Raw genomic sequence first — 15,524 nt, 5'->3', positions numbered from 1 at the left:
TGAGGATGCACAGGAGGCCCACCCATGCAGAACAGGCCCCCATCAGACAATGGGTCTTGCTGGTGTGTTGATCCTGCACCTCCCAGCCTCCCAAACCATCAGCAAGAAATTTCTGTTGTCCACAGAAAGATAAATACCACATGTTCTCTCTCCTATGTGCAAGTTGAAAAAACTGTCAGCCTGAACTTAGAAAAGTGATTATTAGACATTAGGAAGGGGGTCGGCGCTGTGGCACAGCGGGTTAATGCCCTGGCCTTAAGCTCCGGCATTCCATATGGGCACCAGTTCGAGTCCCGGCTGCTCCACTTCCGATCCAGCTCTGCTATGGCCTGGGAAAGCAGTGGAAGATGGCCCAAGTTCTTGGGCCCGTGCATCCACGTGGGAGACCCGGAAGAACCTCCTGGCTCCTGGCTTCAGATCAGCACTGTGGGGACCCATGAGCCGGCCATGGGCCCACATGCTAAGGCTTGGCTTGCTGACCATTGGCATTAGTTACTGCTGTGTGGATGTTTATGGTAACTGTTGAGCTGTGATATCGGGACCGTTTCATAACCCCAGGCTAGAGTCAAAACAACTATGGCCTTGGGGCTTCCCATACTCCTTTTCCCACTGACCAAGGCTGAGAAAACACCAGGTGGAAGCTTGTTGTTAGCACCCGAGTTGCCTGCTACGTGACCAGGAGCTTGATTGGATGAAGGCGCGTGATCACCTTTATGGTTGGACAAGGAGCACATGGACTGTGCGTGATCAGGCACCCGATTGGAGCGCCGCCGCATGGACTGTAGTATGGACTAAGCTTGCTTACATGCTTCAACAATGATATACTATATAAGCTGTTTGTGATATGGTACGGGAGCTTCCCCTTTCTTTCGGAGCTCCCCTTGCTCAAAGGTTTCTTTTTCTATCCTGTTTAAATAAAAGTCACTGAAGACCAATCATCTGGGAGCATTGTCGTTCCTTTGCGGGCAAGGGAACTGCAAGCACAGCTCCGGCCGTTATGGCCAATTGGGGAGTGAACCAGCAGATGGGAGAACCCTCTCTCTCTCTCTCTCTCACTCTCCCTCTCCCTCTCCTCTCTCTGTGTAACTCTGACTTTCACATAAATAAATCTTTAAAAAAAAGTTAGGAAGAACTGGATAGAGGGAGACTAGGTAACAGATACCCAGACTCAGCACAGAGAGGGACAATCACACTTCACAATAATGTATTATATGGGCAGGAGTCGCCATCATGGAGTCGACATTCTCCACAACAAGGACCGGAAGGTTTGGCGCAAGGAGCCCAAGAGCCAGGACATGTGCCTGCGGCTGCTGGTCAAGCTGTACAGGTTCCTGGCCAGACACACCAACTCCACCTTCAACCAGGTGGTGCTGAAGAGGCTGTTCATGAGCCGCACCAAGCGGCCGCCCCTGTCCCTGTCGCGGGTGATCCGGAAGATGAAGCTTCCCGACCCAGAAAACAAAACCGCTGTGGTCGTGGGGACCATCACGGATGACGTGCGGGTCCAGGAGGTGCCCAAGCTGAAAGTGTGCGCCCTGCGCGTGACCAGCCGTGCCCACAGCCGCATCCTCAAGGCCGAGGGCAAGATCCTCACCTTCCACCAGCTGGCCCTGGACTCCCCCAAGGGCCGCGGCACGGTCCTGCTCTCCGGTCCCCGCAAGGGACGAGAGGTGTACCAGCATTTCGGCAAGGCCCCTGGAACCCCACACAGCCACACCAAACCCTACGTGCGCTCCAAGGGCGGGAAGTTCGAGCGCGCCAGAGGCAGACGGGCCAGCTGGGGCTACAAGAACTAACCCTGCCCACCGGGCCGTTAATAAAGATGTTTTGGGGCCGGCGCTGCGGCTCACTAGGCTAATCCTCCGCCTTGCGGCGCCTGCACACCAGGTTCTAGGCCCGGTCGGGGCGCCGGATTCTGTCCCGGTTGCCCCTCTTCCAGGCCAGCTCTCTGCTGTGGCCCGGGGGTGCAGTGGAGGATGGCCCAAGTCCTTGGGCCCTGCACCCCATGGGAGACCAGGAAAAGCACCTGGCTCCTGCCATCGGATCAGCGCAGTGCGCTGGCCGCAGTGCGCTGGCCGCGGCGGCCATTGGGGGGTGAACCAACGGCAAAGGAAGACCTTTCTCTCTGTCTCTCTCTCTCACTGTCCACTCTGCCTGTCAAAAATCAAAAAAAAAAAAAAAAAGATGTTTTGGACGCCGAGAAAAAAAAATGTATTATATGTTATAGAAAGAACTCAGAGAGACGAGCTGCTGGGATCCAAACACAAAGAAAACATAGGAGCCGGCACTGTGGTTTAGCGGGTAAAGCAGTGCTGGCTGCCCATACAGGCACCTGTTCAAGTCCTGGCTGCTCCACTTCTGATCCAGCTCCTTGCTAGTAGCCTGGGAAAAGCAACGGAAGATAACCAATCCACATGGGAGACCAGGATGAAGCTCCTGGCTCCTGGATTCACTCTGGCCCAACCCTGGCTTATGGTCATCTGGGAATTGAGCCAGCAGATAGAAGATATCTCTCTGTGTTTGTCTGTCACTCCCCCTCTCTCTGTAACTCTTTTTTTTAAAGATGTATTTGTTTGTTTGAAAGGCAGAGTTACAGAGAGGCAGAAACAGAGAGAGAGAGAGAGAGAGAGAGAGAGAGAGGTCTTCCATCTGCTGGTTCACTCCCCAGTTGACTGCAATGGCTGCGCTGATCTGAAAACAGGAACCAGGAGCTTCTTCTGGGTCTCCCACATGGGTGCAGAGGCCCAAGGACTTGGGCCATCTACTGCTTTTCCAGACCATAGCAGAGAGCTGGATCGGAAGTGGAGCAGCTGGGACTCGAACTGGTGCCCATATGGGTTGCCAGCACTGCAGGCGGCTACTTTACCTGCTACGCCACAGCACTGGCCCCCAAATAAAATATTTTTAAAAAATAAAATATAAAGAAGTGGAAATGCTAATTGCCTGATTTGATCAGTTAAGGCAAGGTAAGCAAGTTTAGTCTGTTTTTTTGTTTTGTTTTGTTTTGTATTGTTTTGTTTTTTGACAGGCAGAGTGAACAGTGAGAGAGAGAGAGAGACAGAGAGAAAGGTCTTCCTTTGCCATTGGTTCACCCTCCAATGGCCGCCGCGGCCGGCGCGCTGCAGCCGGCGCACTGCAGCCGGCGCACCGCGCTGATCCAAAGCCAGGAGCCAGGTGCTTCTCCTGGTCTCCCATGGGGTGCAGGGCCCAAGCACTTGGGCCATCCTCCACTGCACTCCCTGGCCACAGCAGAGAGCTGGCCTGGAAGAGGGGCAACCGGGACAGAATCCGGCACCCCGTCCGGGACTAGAACCCAGTGTGCCAGCGCCGCAAGGCGGAGGATTAGCCTAGTGAGCCGCGGCACCGGCCCTAGTCTGGTTTCAATAACTTCAACTGCCTCTGAGGTGTTTGGGTTGTCTCTGGTTGTCTGGTGATTAGAGGAAAGGCATAGTGGCCTGGAGTGTGACAGTGCAGAGAGGAGGCGGTCGGGAATATAGATTCTGGATTTACTGGTTTGTGTTTGAAAGGTAGGCCCGGGGACAAGCTGTTCGTTATCTCTAGGAACTGGTTAACCCTGGAAGGGGAAGTTCCTCTGCAAACAGCAAAGCACCAGACAACAGAAAATACAAAGAGATGATTAATTTACAGTATTACCCAAGCCAGAGCTGGGAGCTGGGAACACGAGGGTGGCAGGAACCCAAATACTCAAGCCATCACGGCTGCCTCTCAGGGTCTGCATTAGTAGGAAACTGGAGTCAGGAGCTGGCAACTGAATTAAGACACTGCAATGTGGGGTGTGGGCACCTTACAGCATCCTAACCATGGAACGAAACGCTCACCTCTCTCCTTATTCTTAATTTCTAATTTTTCTTTATTTAAAGACAAGGAGACAGAGATCTTGCATCTGCTGATTCACTCCCCAAATACCTGCTTCAGCTAAGGTTGGGCCAGGCCAAGGCCAGGAGCCTGGATCTTGATCTAGGTCTTTCATGTGGGTGGCAGGTACCCAAATATTTGGGCCATCACCTGCTGCATCTCAGGATGTGCATTACCAGGAAGCTGGATCTGAAGCAGAGCCTGGACTCCAGCCAGGACTTAACCACTGCACCGACTGCCTGCTCCCTATTTTTAAATAATGTTATCATCTATGTAAAATGTCCCAAGAAATCTTGCAGGAAAAAACTTCCAAAATTAATCAAGCAAAAATAATCACTTAAAAAAGATTTATTTATGATTTGAAAGGCAGAGTTAAAGAGAGAGAGTGACAGAAACGTCTTCCACCTGCTGGTTCACTCCCCAAATGGATGCAACAGCCGGGGCTGGGCCAGGCTGAAGCCAGGAGCCTAGAACTTCATCCGGGTCTCCCACATGGGTGGCAGAGGCCCAAGCACTTGAGCCATCTTCTGCTGCTTTCCCAGGCACATTAGCAGGGAGCTGGGTCAGAAGTGGAGCAGCTGGGACTCAAATCAGTGCTCATATGGGATGCTGGCATCGCAGTGAACAGCTTAACCCACCATGCCATGATGCCAGCCCCATGATCACATTTCTATATAGTAGCAGCTATGCATATAAAGAAACTGAAATTTAAAATTTATAATCAGTCCTTAAAAATTAAATAGTTAGGCTTAGCTAAACATGTAAAAGATCTGGATGACAGAAATTACAAAATGTTGAAAGAAGATCTAAATAAATGGAGAGGCAATCCAAGTCCACAGAATGGAAGGCTCAACACTGTAAAAATGCCAGTTTTCCCCAAACTGATACACAGTGTAGATTTAATGCAATTTCTTACCAAAATCCCAGGAAGGATTTCTGTAGACACATACAATAATTTTCGGAAATTTATATAGAAAGACAAAGGAACTAGAATAGCTAAAGAAATTTTGAGAAATAATAATAAAGGGGGAGGAATCTGCCTACTCAATATTAGGCACTTAACACATAGCTACATTAGCTAAGACAGCGTGAGGGCCAGTGCTGTGGTGTAGCAGGTAAAGCCACCACCTGCAGTGCCAGCATCCCATGTGGGCACCAGTTTGAGTCCCGGCTGCTCCATTTCTGATCCAGCTCTCCGCTATGGCCTGGGAAAGCAGTAGAAGATGGCGCAACTCCTTGGGCCCCTGCACCCGCGTCGGAGACCTGGAAGAAACTCCTGGCTCCTGGCTTCGGATCAGCACAGCTCCGGACATTGTGGTCAACTGGGGAGTGAATCAGCAGATGGATGACTCTCTCTCTCTCTCTCTTTCTCTCTCTCTCTCTCTCTCTACCTCGCCTTCTCTCTCTGTGTAACTCTGACTTTCAAATAAATAAATCTTAAAAAAAAAAAAGACAGCTTGGCAGCATAGATAGATCAATAGAACAGAATAGTGAACCGAGAAGAAGCCCCAAACAAGGATAGCTAATTTCTTTTGGCAAAGTTGCAAAAGTAAGTCAACATAGAAAGATAGCTTTTTCAACAAATGATGTGGGAGCAAGTGGACTTAAACAGGCCAAAAAAGTGAGTCACAGCATAAGGAACATCTTGAACAAAAATTAACACAAAACATAAAACACAAAACTTTCAGAAAACAAACAAACCAAAAAAAAAAAAAAACTAGGAGAAAATCTTCAGGATCTAACAATAGGTAAAGACTTCTTAAATTTGACATCAAAAGCATGATCCATAAAAGGAAAACTTGATCAATTGTACTCCATCTAAATTAAAAGCCTTTATTCTGGGAAATCTCACCTGAAGATGGAAGATGAAAAGACAAGTTACAAGGGCCCGGGGCTGTGGTTAAGCCTCTGCCTGCAATGCTGGCATCCCATATGGGTGCCAGTTTGAGTCCAGGCTGCTCCATTTCCAATCCAGCTTCCTGCTAATGTACCTGGGGAAATCAGGGGAGGATGGCCCAAGTACTTGGGCCCCTGCACCCACATGGGAGACCTGAATGAAGATCTTGGCTCATGGCTTCAGTCTGGCCCAACCCTGGTCATTGCAGCCATTTAGGGAGTGAACCAGAGGATAGAAGATCTCCCACTCTCCCTCTCTCTCTCTGTAATGCTGCCTTTCACATAAAAATAAAATAAGTATTTTTTAAAAAAGACAAGTTACAGATCAGGAGAAAATATTGGCAAACTACATAGCTCACAGCAGACTCATTTTTAGAATATACAAGGAACTCTCCAAACTCCAGAATGTAAAAACAGATAATGCAATTAGAAAATAGACAAAAAGCATAAAGAGTCATTTCATCAAAAAGGATATGCAATAAGCAAATGAGTGCATGAAATGACATTCAGTGTCATTAGCACATTTAGCCCACAAAGACATCAGTCCACACATCTAAGAATGGCTGACATAAACATAACAACACCAAATATTGGTGAGGATATGGAAAAATATGATCATTCTTACATTGCTGGTGGAAATACAGAACAGCACAGCCAATCTGGAAAACAGTTTGGCGAGTTCTTCTAACACCAAATATATCCCAGAGAAATGAACATTTATGTTTCTACCAAACCTGTATGTTCACAGCAGCTTTACTTGTAATAGACAAAAACTGGAATCAGCCCAGATGTCCCCCAAATGGTGAAATGTTAAGCAAACTACAGCACATGCACACTTTGCAATACTGCTCAACAAGAAAAGGGACCAAACTCTTGACACAACTCAGAAGGAATGCCCAGTGGAAACACCCAGTCCCAACAGGTTGCATAATGGGTGATTCCATTTGTGCGACATTTGCAAAATAACAAAATTGTGGAGCTGGAGAGCTAAATAACGGTTGCTAGGAATTAGGGACTGGAGTGGCCCACATGGGGTGGGACTGCAGTGAGGTAGCAGAAAGGAGATCTTTGTACTGATGAGACAGTTCCACACCCTAATTGTGGTGGTGGTTACACAAATCTACAAATGTGGCAGAGCTGCACGTATCCAATCACAACTCCCGGCCAGGAGCTTCTTCTGGGTCTCCCACGCAGGTGCAGGGGCCCAAGGACCTGGGCCATCTTCCACTACTTTCCCAGGCCACAACACAGAGCTGGATCGGAAGTGGAGCATCCAGGACTCGAACTGGTGCCCATATGAGATGCCGGTACTGCAGGTGGTGGCTTAACCTGCTCTGCCACAACACTGGCCTCTCTCTCTCTTCCTTGCCTTCCCCCTCCCCCTCCCCCTCTCCCCTCCCCCTCCCCCCTCTGCCTCTGCCTCTCCCTCTCCGTAGCTCTGCCTTTCTAATAAATAAATAAATCTTTAAAAGAGAGAAGAATAAAAGCAGAAAATTGGTGAAGAAACATGAAAGGAGCTAAAGGGAAGCATCCAATGACTGAACCTAGCCCCGTCAGGCACCCCTCTATGCCAAGTCTTCATCTCTCACCCCATAGTTCTGCCATCCCTTACTCCAAAGAGCCCTGTCACACAGCCCACAGGCAGTGAGCACACAGCCCAAGAAAAACCCCGGCACTAACACACACAGTCGCCCTAACTCGTACTCAGAGCACCATCACTCCTCTGCATCCCCTCTGCCACTCTCACATACACTGTAGCCCTCATCACTAGAGACACGGCCGCTCCAGCCTTCACTGGGCGGAACCCTCCTACCCCTGCCCAGACCCTCCTCACTCAGCACAGACCTCAGCACTCGCTCCCCACTCTGTCACCTGCAGACCTCAGTACTCAACCAAGATACCCTCCACCGTGAACCCTGCAGAACCCCGTCCTCAGACTATGTGCAGCCCTGCTCATTGCTGGACTCCCCGCCGCTCACCCCACATGTTCACCATTCCAAAGAGCCCCATTCTGCACACAACAGACCCACACCATCACTCACCCCCATAGGCGTCCACATTTCCCACAAGGAGCCCATAATTCACCTCACGCACTTCTCATTCGCCCTTCACTCTAACTCACTACCCAGACACCCCTCTGAATGCCCAGGATTCATAGCAAAAACCTGCCACGGAATCAGCGATGTGGCGTAGTAGGCTAAGCCTCCACCTCTGGTGCTGGCATCCCATCTGTGCGGTGGTTCCAGTCCCAGCTGCTCCATTTCAAATCCAGTTAATGCACCTGGGGAAGCAGTAGAAGATGACCCAAGCCCTTGGGCCCCTGCACCCATGTGGGAGTCCTGGAAGATGCTACTGGCTCCTGGCTTCAGATCGGCCCAGCTCTGGCCATTGCAGCCACTTGGGGAGTGAACTAACGGATGGAAGACTCTCCCTCCCTCTCTCCTTTCTCTCTCTCTCTGCCTCTGCCTCTCTGTAACTCTGCCTTTCAAATAAATAAATAAATCTTAAAAAAAAAAAAAAAGAACCTGTCACTCACCAAGAGATCTCACCACTCACATCACAAATCCCCATTGGGCTTCTCAGAGTCATGTGGACTTTGCTCATTTCCAGGACCCAGCATTAGTTAGAGCCTGGCTTTGCCTGTGGGTGGCTTCTTGTTGGAGGGGATCTGTTATTAGGATCAAATTAAGCATATACATGAAGATAGAAGCTCTATAGAATGCCAACAGGTATTTGTACTTGAAGGGATAGAATATTGGCATATACACTGGGGATTTAAGACTGTAGACTAGTGCCTTAAACCAGTGTGGCCCTCCCCACAATCTCCTGCCTCCCTAAACTCAAACAAGATGGCAATGCCCACACTGCAGCCCCTTATTGGACACCACTATCTTGGGTGGTTGGCCAGGGAGATGGGACGGGAATCCCCCTCCTTAGGTAGCTCCTTGTTTTTTTTTTTTGTTTTGTTTTTCACTGATTGTACTTTTTTAAAATTTTTATTTGTTTATTTTGAAAGGCAGAGTTACAGAGAGAGGGAGAGTTAAAGAAAGAGAGATCTTCCATCCACTGGTTCACTCCCCGAATGGTTGCAATGGCTGGAGCTGGGCCAGGCCAAAGCCAGAAGCCAGGAGGTTATTCTGGATCTCCCACACGGGTGCAGGGGCCCAAGCACTTGGACCATCTTCTACTGCTTTCCCAGGCCATAGCAGAGAGCTGGATGGGAAGTGGAGCAACTGGGACTCGAACCGGTACCCATATAGTATGCCAGCATTGCAGGTGGCGGCTTTACCCGCTATGCCACAGCACCAACCCCACTGACTATACTTTAATTGTTTCAGTTTATTTAATAAAAAGTTATTGTTGGGGCCAGCGCTGTGGCGCAGCAGGTTAACACCCTGGCCTGAAACGCCGGCATCCCATATGGGCACTGGTTCGAGACCAGCTGCTTGAACCTTGGGCCCCTGCACCCACGTGGGAGACCCGGAAGATGCTCCTGGCTCCTGGCTTCAGATCGGCTCAGCTCTAGCTGTTGCGGCCAATTGGGGAGTGAACTATCGGATAGAAGACCCCCCCCCCTTGTTCTCTCTCTCTCTCTCTCTGTCTGCCTCTCCTCTCTAACTCTGCCTTTCAAATAAATAAATAAATCTTTAAAAAAAGTTATTGCTGGGGCTGGTGTCATGGAGTAGCAGGTAAAACATCCACCTGCGGTGCCGGCTTCCCACATGGGCACCAGTTTGAGTCCTGGCTGCTCTACTTCCGATCCAGCTCTCTGCTATGGCCTGGGAAAGCAGAAGATAGTTCAAATCCTGGGGCTCCTGCACCTGCATGGGAGACCTAGAAGAAGCTCCTGGCACCTGGCTTCGGATCGGCCCAGCCCTGGCCATTGCGGCCATTTGGAGAGTGAAGCAGCAGATGGAAGACCTCTCTCTCTCTCTCTCTCTCTCTCTCAGCTGTCCAGTTGGGCTGCGGCGGGGAGCTTGTCTCCAGACTGACCGGCATCTCCCCCACTAACAGCTTCTTGTGCTGCATGTGTGTTCTTGCAGCTTTAAATCACACATTCAGGGTGGGCGCAGTCTTTCACTCAGAGCTGGCAGGGGAAGGGGCTGAGCCCCTGGGGAGAGCCAGACTGGTTCCAGGAGATCCAGGCTATCTTGTGTGACCCTGTGGCCTTAACTCACACCTTCAGAGTACCTGCGATCTTTTACCCAGTGTCGGCAGGGGAGGAGGCTGAGCCAATACGGAGGAGACGGGCCATCTCCAGGAGACCCCCGCTATCTCCATGAGCCCCAAGCCAATCAACATACGTATGTGAAGCCCCTGTCCAATGGGCACCCCCACTAGAATGACCCAATGATCAGATAATAATGCCTTAAAAACCTGGGACACTTCCTTAAAGCCAGTGTCTCGCTCCGGCATTCTGCCTGGTCTCCTCTTGGACTAGACACTTTGTTGTCAAATAAAAGTTTCTGCTTCTTTGCAAATTGCTTAGCGGCTTTTTATTTCTATACTAAGCAGAGGAAGAGAACCCACGACACTCACTCCAGCAACCAGCCTCCCCTCCAGGACCGGTAACATCTCTCATCAATCATCTATCAATCCACAAGTAGAGTGCTTCACCTATTTATCTGCTTATTGCTTTTTTCCCTCCACTGAAAAATAACCTTTCTGTGGGCATGGATCTTTTTTTTTTTTTTCATTTTTGCATCACCAGTGCTCAGCACCGAGTTAATACCAAGATATTACATTCATTCATTCATTCTTTTATTCGTCCAACATACATAAAAATAAACATTGTGAGTACACTTACTGGAAGTATTTGTGGATGGAATAGTTCATCTGGTTGAGGGGTGGAGGCTTGGGCTTGGTGAACAGTTTGGGGACCGATTCTACATACGGGTCCATGGGAGATTGGAGAACTCACTCAGCTGGGTGGGGTGAGAAGGATGGGGTTCAAGCTCAATGCGTTTGGGGGAGGGAGCTGATGCCTGCTTGGCATGGGTGTGGTTAACAAGGAGGTGCCTAAGGCATTAATAAAAATGACCTAGTCCCTCTGCTCAAGGTAAAATTCTAGGAGGGATAGAAGAGTCAATAAGTGTATCAATACTCAAGATAACATCTGGGACAAATAAACCAGGCAAGCAAGCTAAAATATAGACTTGTGTGGTGAACTCACCCACAGTGGAAGCAGAAATTACATTAGCTATGGTGGTTGGGACCAAAAGACAAGAGAAATAAAATTTGAGAGAAACAAAATTAAAATTGTAACAGTAATTTTTTTTAAAAAAAGATTCATCTATTTATTTGAAAGGCAGCGTTATGGAAAGGCAGAGAGAGAGAGAGAGAGAGAGAGAGAGAGAATCTTCCATCTGCTGCTTCACTCTCCAAATGGCCGCAACGGCCAGAGATGGGCTGATGCAAAGCCAGGTGTCAGGAGCTTCTTCTGGGTCTCCCATGCAGGTGCAGGGGCCCAAGGGTTTGAACTATCTCATCCTAGTCACTTCCCAAAGGTCCTACTTGTAAACACCATGGTCAGATTAAGTTTCTCCCTGCTTAATACTGTTAATATAAGGGACTTGTGCTGTGGTGCAGTGGGTCAAACTGCTGCCTGCAGCACCACCCTCCCACATGGGCACCTAATCAAGTCCCAGATACTCCATTTCCAATCCAGCTCCCTGTTAACATATCTGGGAAAGCAGTAGAAGATGGTCCAAGTGCTTGGGCCCCTGCACCCACATAGGAGATCCAGAAGAAGCTCTTGGCTCCTGGCTTCAGCCTGGCCCAGCCCCTGCCCATTGCAGCCATTTGGGGATTGAACCAGCAGATAAAAGATATATCTCTCTAATTCTACCTGTGTGAGTTCAGGGGACAAATCATAATCCAATCATAGCAGATATAAAGCTAGAATGTGGACCCAGGTCTGACTCTACTAATCTACAAGGGTGACGAAGAGGTTGTAGGCAGAGGGAGTGGAGGAAGTGGCTTGCAGTCTGTGCACAGGGAGAAGGAAAGCGCAAGAGGCTTCTATGTTGGGCGAGGGCATTCACAGGGCATACTTTAGGCCCCACCAAGGAATTCAAGCTTTTCATCGAAGCAAATGGAATAAGATAGTCACTGTCTATTCTTAGTTCAGTCTGGTGGCAGTGCAAAGTGTGTGTTTAAGGAAGGAGAAAGAGGATAGCATCAGAGAGACATTTAGGATACTACTGCAAGAGTTCAGGTGGGAAAAAAAATGTAACAATGGCCTGAAGTGAAAACTCTGAGAATGGGGGAAGGGGGGGCCAGGGGGGTGTTGAGAGAGATTGCTGGGATTTCATAATTGGTGAGATGTGGAAACTGAAGGTTACAGGGAGAGTCTGAACACTGTTCTGAGCAAGATGGCTTTGATGTGTATCCAGTTGACATCCAGATAAAGACATCTGTCAGATGGTTGGCTAAAGGGGTTAAGTGCAGCATTTCCCAAAGAGGTCACCAAAAAAATTTCTTCAGGGCAGTAGCAACTAGCAAAGGGAAAACTGTGAGAAAATCCTCATGGTAAAAAAAATTAGAAAAATTTTGGTTAAATAGGTGCATAGCCTATTTACAAGGTTGATATCCATCATGAATTTGCAAGAGTAAGGACATTTCTCCAAATTATTTGACTGTGGATCTGCTTCTCTCCCCATAAGGTATCTAGGAGGACTTATGTTCCAAAAAAAAATCCTTTCTGAAATGTTTATTTTGAGCTTAAGAAAGAAAAGTATAGAATAACAACATGGGGGCTACCCTGCACCCCCTAGCAATGGAAGAAATAGGTGTGATGAGATCAATCAAGAGTGTGGGATGGGGTTGGTACTGTGGCATAGTGAATTAAACTGCTGTCTGCAGCACCAGCAATCCACATGGATGCCAGTTCAAGTCCCAGCTGCTCTACTAACTAGCTCCCTGCTAATGTGCCTGGGAAAGCAGCAGAAGATGGCCTAATTCTTTGGGCCCCTGCAAACATGTGAAAGATCCAGATGAAGCTCTTGACTTCAGCCTAGCTGAATCCTGACTGTTGTGGTCACTTGGCCATTTTGGGGGTGAACCAGCAGGTGGAACATCTCTCTCTCTCTCTCTCAATCTCTCTCTCTCTGCCTCTCCTTCTTTGTAATTCTGAATTTCAAATAAATACATAAATAAATCTTTAAAAAAAGAGAGAGAGTGTGGGATAAGTATAACATCACCACCACACGCACCCCACAAGTCTTGCTTGGAGTCCTTCCAAATCATTCACCTCTTGCCTCCTCAAAGTAACCACTCTCCGACTAGTTCCACCATACATTCATTTTGTCTGCTCTTGAGTTTGAATAATTGGAATCCTACCAATTGGCCCGGGAGTGCAGTGGAGGATGGCCTGAGTGCTTGGGCCCTGCACCCCATGGGAGACCAGGAGAAGCACCTGGCTCCTGCCATCGGATCAGCGCGGTGCGCCGGCCGTGGCGGCCGTTGGAGGGTGAACCAACGGCAAAGGAAGACCTTTCTCTCTGTCTCTCTCTCTCACTGTCCACTCTGCCTGTCAAAAAAAAAAGAATAAAAAAAAAACACAACACAATCTTACTGTTAATGGTACCACTCACAACTCTGTACTGACGGGCCATTTGTGCCTAGACTGTCACTTCCTATAAAATGCTGCTGAGATTCTAAGCTACAAGGTGCAAGCCTTCATGTATAAATTTTAGGCAAAGGGCTCCAGCCTGAAAGCCCTGGGAACTTGCATTTGTTAGAGCTAGAACTTGCCTGCAGTCACCAGAGGCCTGGCAGCATGCCCTGTCATCTGTCCCTGGAACACAGCAGTCTTGTGAAGAGCTGTCACGAGGCCATTTCTCATCTGCCTCCCTTGTCCTAGTGACGCAAGGGACTTTATGCCTTGACCTGTGCTTCCCCTTAGGGCTCAGCTGTTGGCGGTCGTTTAGAAGAGGATCATCCATGACAGAGTGAGTGGCCATGCTCACTTCCCACCATCCAGCCTCTCTGCCTCAGTGCCGTCTGCTGAGACAAAGCAGGTGAGGAGCGATGCAATGCTGACCTTGCTTCTACTGTCTGTGTACATGACAAACCCTTATGACTTCATTGTCCCCTCACTAGCTGAATTTATGGACTTAACTGTGCTGCTGCTCAGGGCCTACTTGACAGCATGACAAATTGGCACCCCATGTGCGGCCATGCAAGGTCACGATGCCTTTTTAGAGAGACTTGTGCAGGCCGAGTTAAGAGATGCAAGGAGACTTTCTATTTTTAGGAAACTGCCATAAGTAAAAAGCACTCATGGGGCAAACACCACTGCTATTCCTCACCAATGGGTGTGTTGAGATTCAGTGCAAGTGTCTCTACCCTCTGACGCCTAAAGCGTTCGCTACATAGGTGATGCCCTGTCGGTTGGCAAATCAAAAGCCTTAGCCCCAATAGCTCTTACTTTGGTGTTACCACACCTCCACCAGCTGGTCAACCCCAACAAAACACAAAGTCCTGCTCGCCAACTAAAGTATATTACCTAGGTGGGTGGATTCACAACATTCTGTCCCTCTGGAAGACAAGAAAAAACCGTGCTGTTTCTTACAAAGGAGACAACACTATGTTTGTGATATGAAACCCTCTATTGCATGCCAGACATGTAATTCCTTGCCAAAAATCGGTTCCATTGGTCTTGTGGTTAGTCTCCATCAGAGCAGGCATTAGCCCAATCTGCTCCAAATAGATCGACTCCACTAGGCCTATGACATCTTTTCACGTTACCAGTGAAGTCTCACCATCATTGATACTTGTTGAGACTATGTCGTATTTTACTTGATGGACATAAACCCGAGTGATTTGAACTGATGCTGTTAAAAGTACTGTACTGATAGATGTTTTAGGAATGCATGATGCCTCTATTATATTGGCTGTCCCCAATGCAGAAATGGCGCAATTAAAATGCTAGCAGTGAGGGACAGGCATTTGGCCCAGAAGTGAAGATGCCAGTTGGGATACCCACATGCCATACTAGAGTGCCTGGGTTCAGGGTCCTGGCTCTGCACCCAACCCCAGCTTCTTGTTAATGTGCACCCTGGGTCCTGGTCACCCACATAGGAGAACTGGATTGTGTTCCTGGTTCCTGGTATTTTGGGAGTAGACCAGTGAATGGGAGTTTTGTCTGTTGTATTCTCTCTCTTTCTCTACTTCTCAAATAAACAAATAAATAAGTAAAATAGTAACAGTGAGGTAAGACATGACCAGGAACTGCCCTGGCGTCCTCAACCCAGCCACATGGTATCAGTTAAATTGAGCAAGAGAGGGTGGACGATAAATAAGATCTGGAAGCTGCAGTCCTGGTCCTGGTTTCGGCCCCAGCCCCGCTATGGTGATGCTTGCTGGCTGCTCCACTGGCCACACCCTTGGGCAGGCCAAGGAGTGCACCTTCCAGTGAATCATCTCAGGCACCAAGATGGGCCTCATTTTGCGGGGGGCCGAGGGCAGCTTCCTGGACATCAAGGTGGAGATTACAGGAGCTGATGATAAAGGAATTTATAAAGGAGCCCGTGAGTCCAGAGACAGCGATGTTCACCACTGCTGTTGGGGAGAGTCAGAAAGCACAAGACTCGGAAGCAGGAGCAGCTCACCAGAACAAGCTAGAAGGCACGATGAACGGGCTGGCAGTGGCCAGGATGGCCGTGAAGCGGCAAGACTCGCACAGAGCATCAGCGACACCCCAAACAGCACAGGGGTCCTTTGCTCCTTCCCGGAAGCTCTTGTTCCAG

At 48.9% G+C, this 15,524-nt stretch overlaps 1 pseudogene across 1 annotated transcript; it reads left to right on the top strand.

Annotated features, from left to right (window-relative positions):
• The first annotated feature begins 1,202 nt into the window (after positions 1-1,202).
• On the top strand, positions 1,203-1,825 carry LOC100350944 (large ribosomal subunit protein eL18 pseudogene; annotated as a pseudogene). Its single transcript, XR_016227786.1, has one exon. The product of XR_016227786.1 is annotated as a large ribosomal subunit protein eL18 pseudogene (transcript).
• Positions 1,826-15,524: the final 13,699 nt, after the last annotated feature.

The sequence above is a fragment of the Oryctolagus cuniculus genome, chromosome X (assembly GCF_051225735.1).
Source record: "Oryctolagus cuniculus isolate XC-2025 breed Fujian yellow rabbit chromosome X, ASM5122573v1, whole genome shotgun sequence".
In the NCBI taxonomy this organism is placed as follows: Eukaryota; Metazoa; Chordata; class Mammalia; order Lagomorpha; family Leporidae; genus Oryctolagus; species Oryctolagus cuniculus.
The sequence above is the reverse complement of the archived record's forward strand: the minus strand, read 5'-3'. Positions and strand labels throughout refer to the sequence as shown.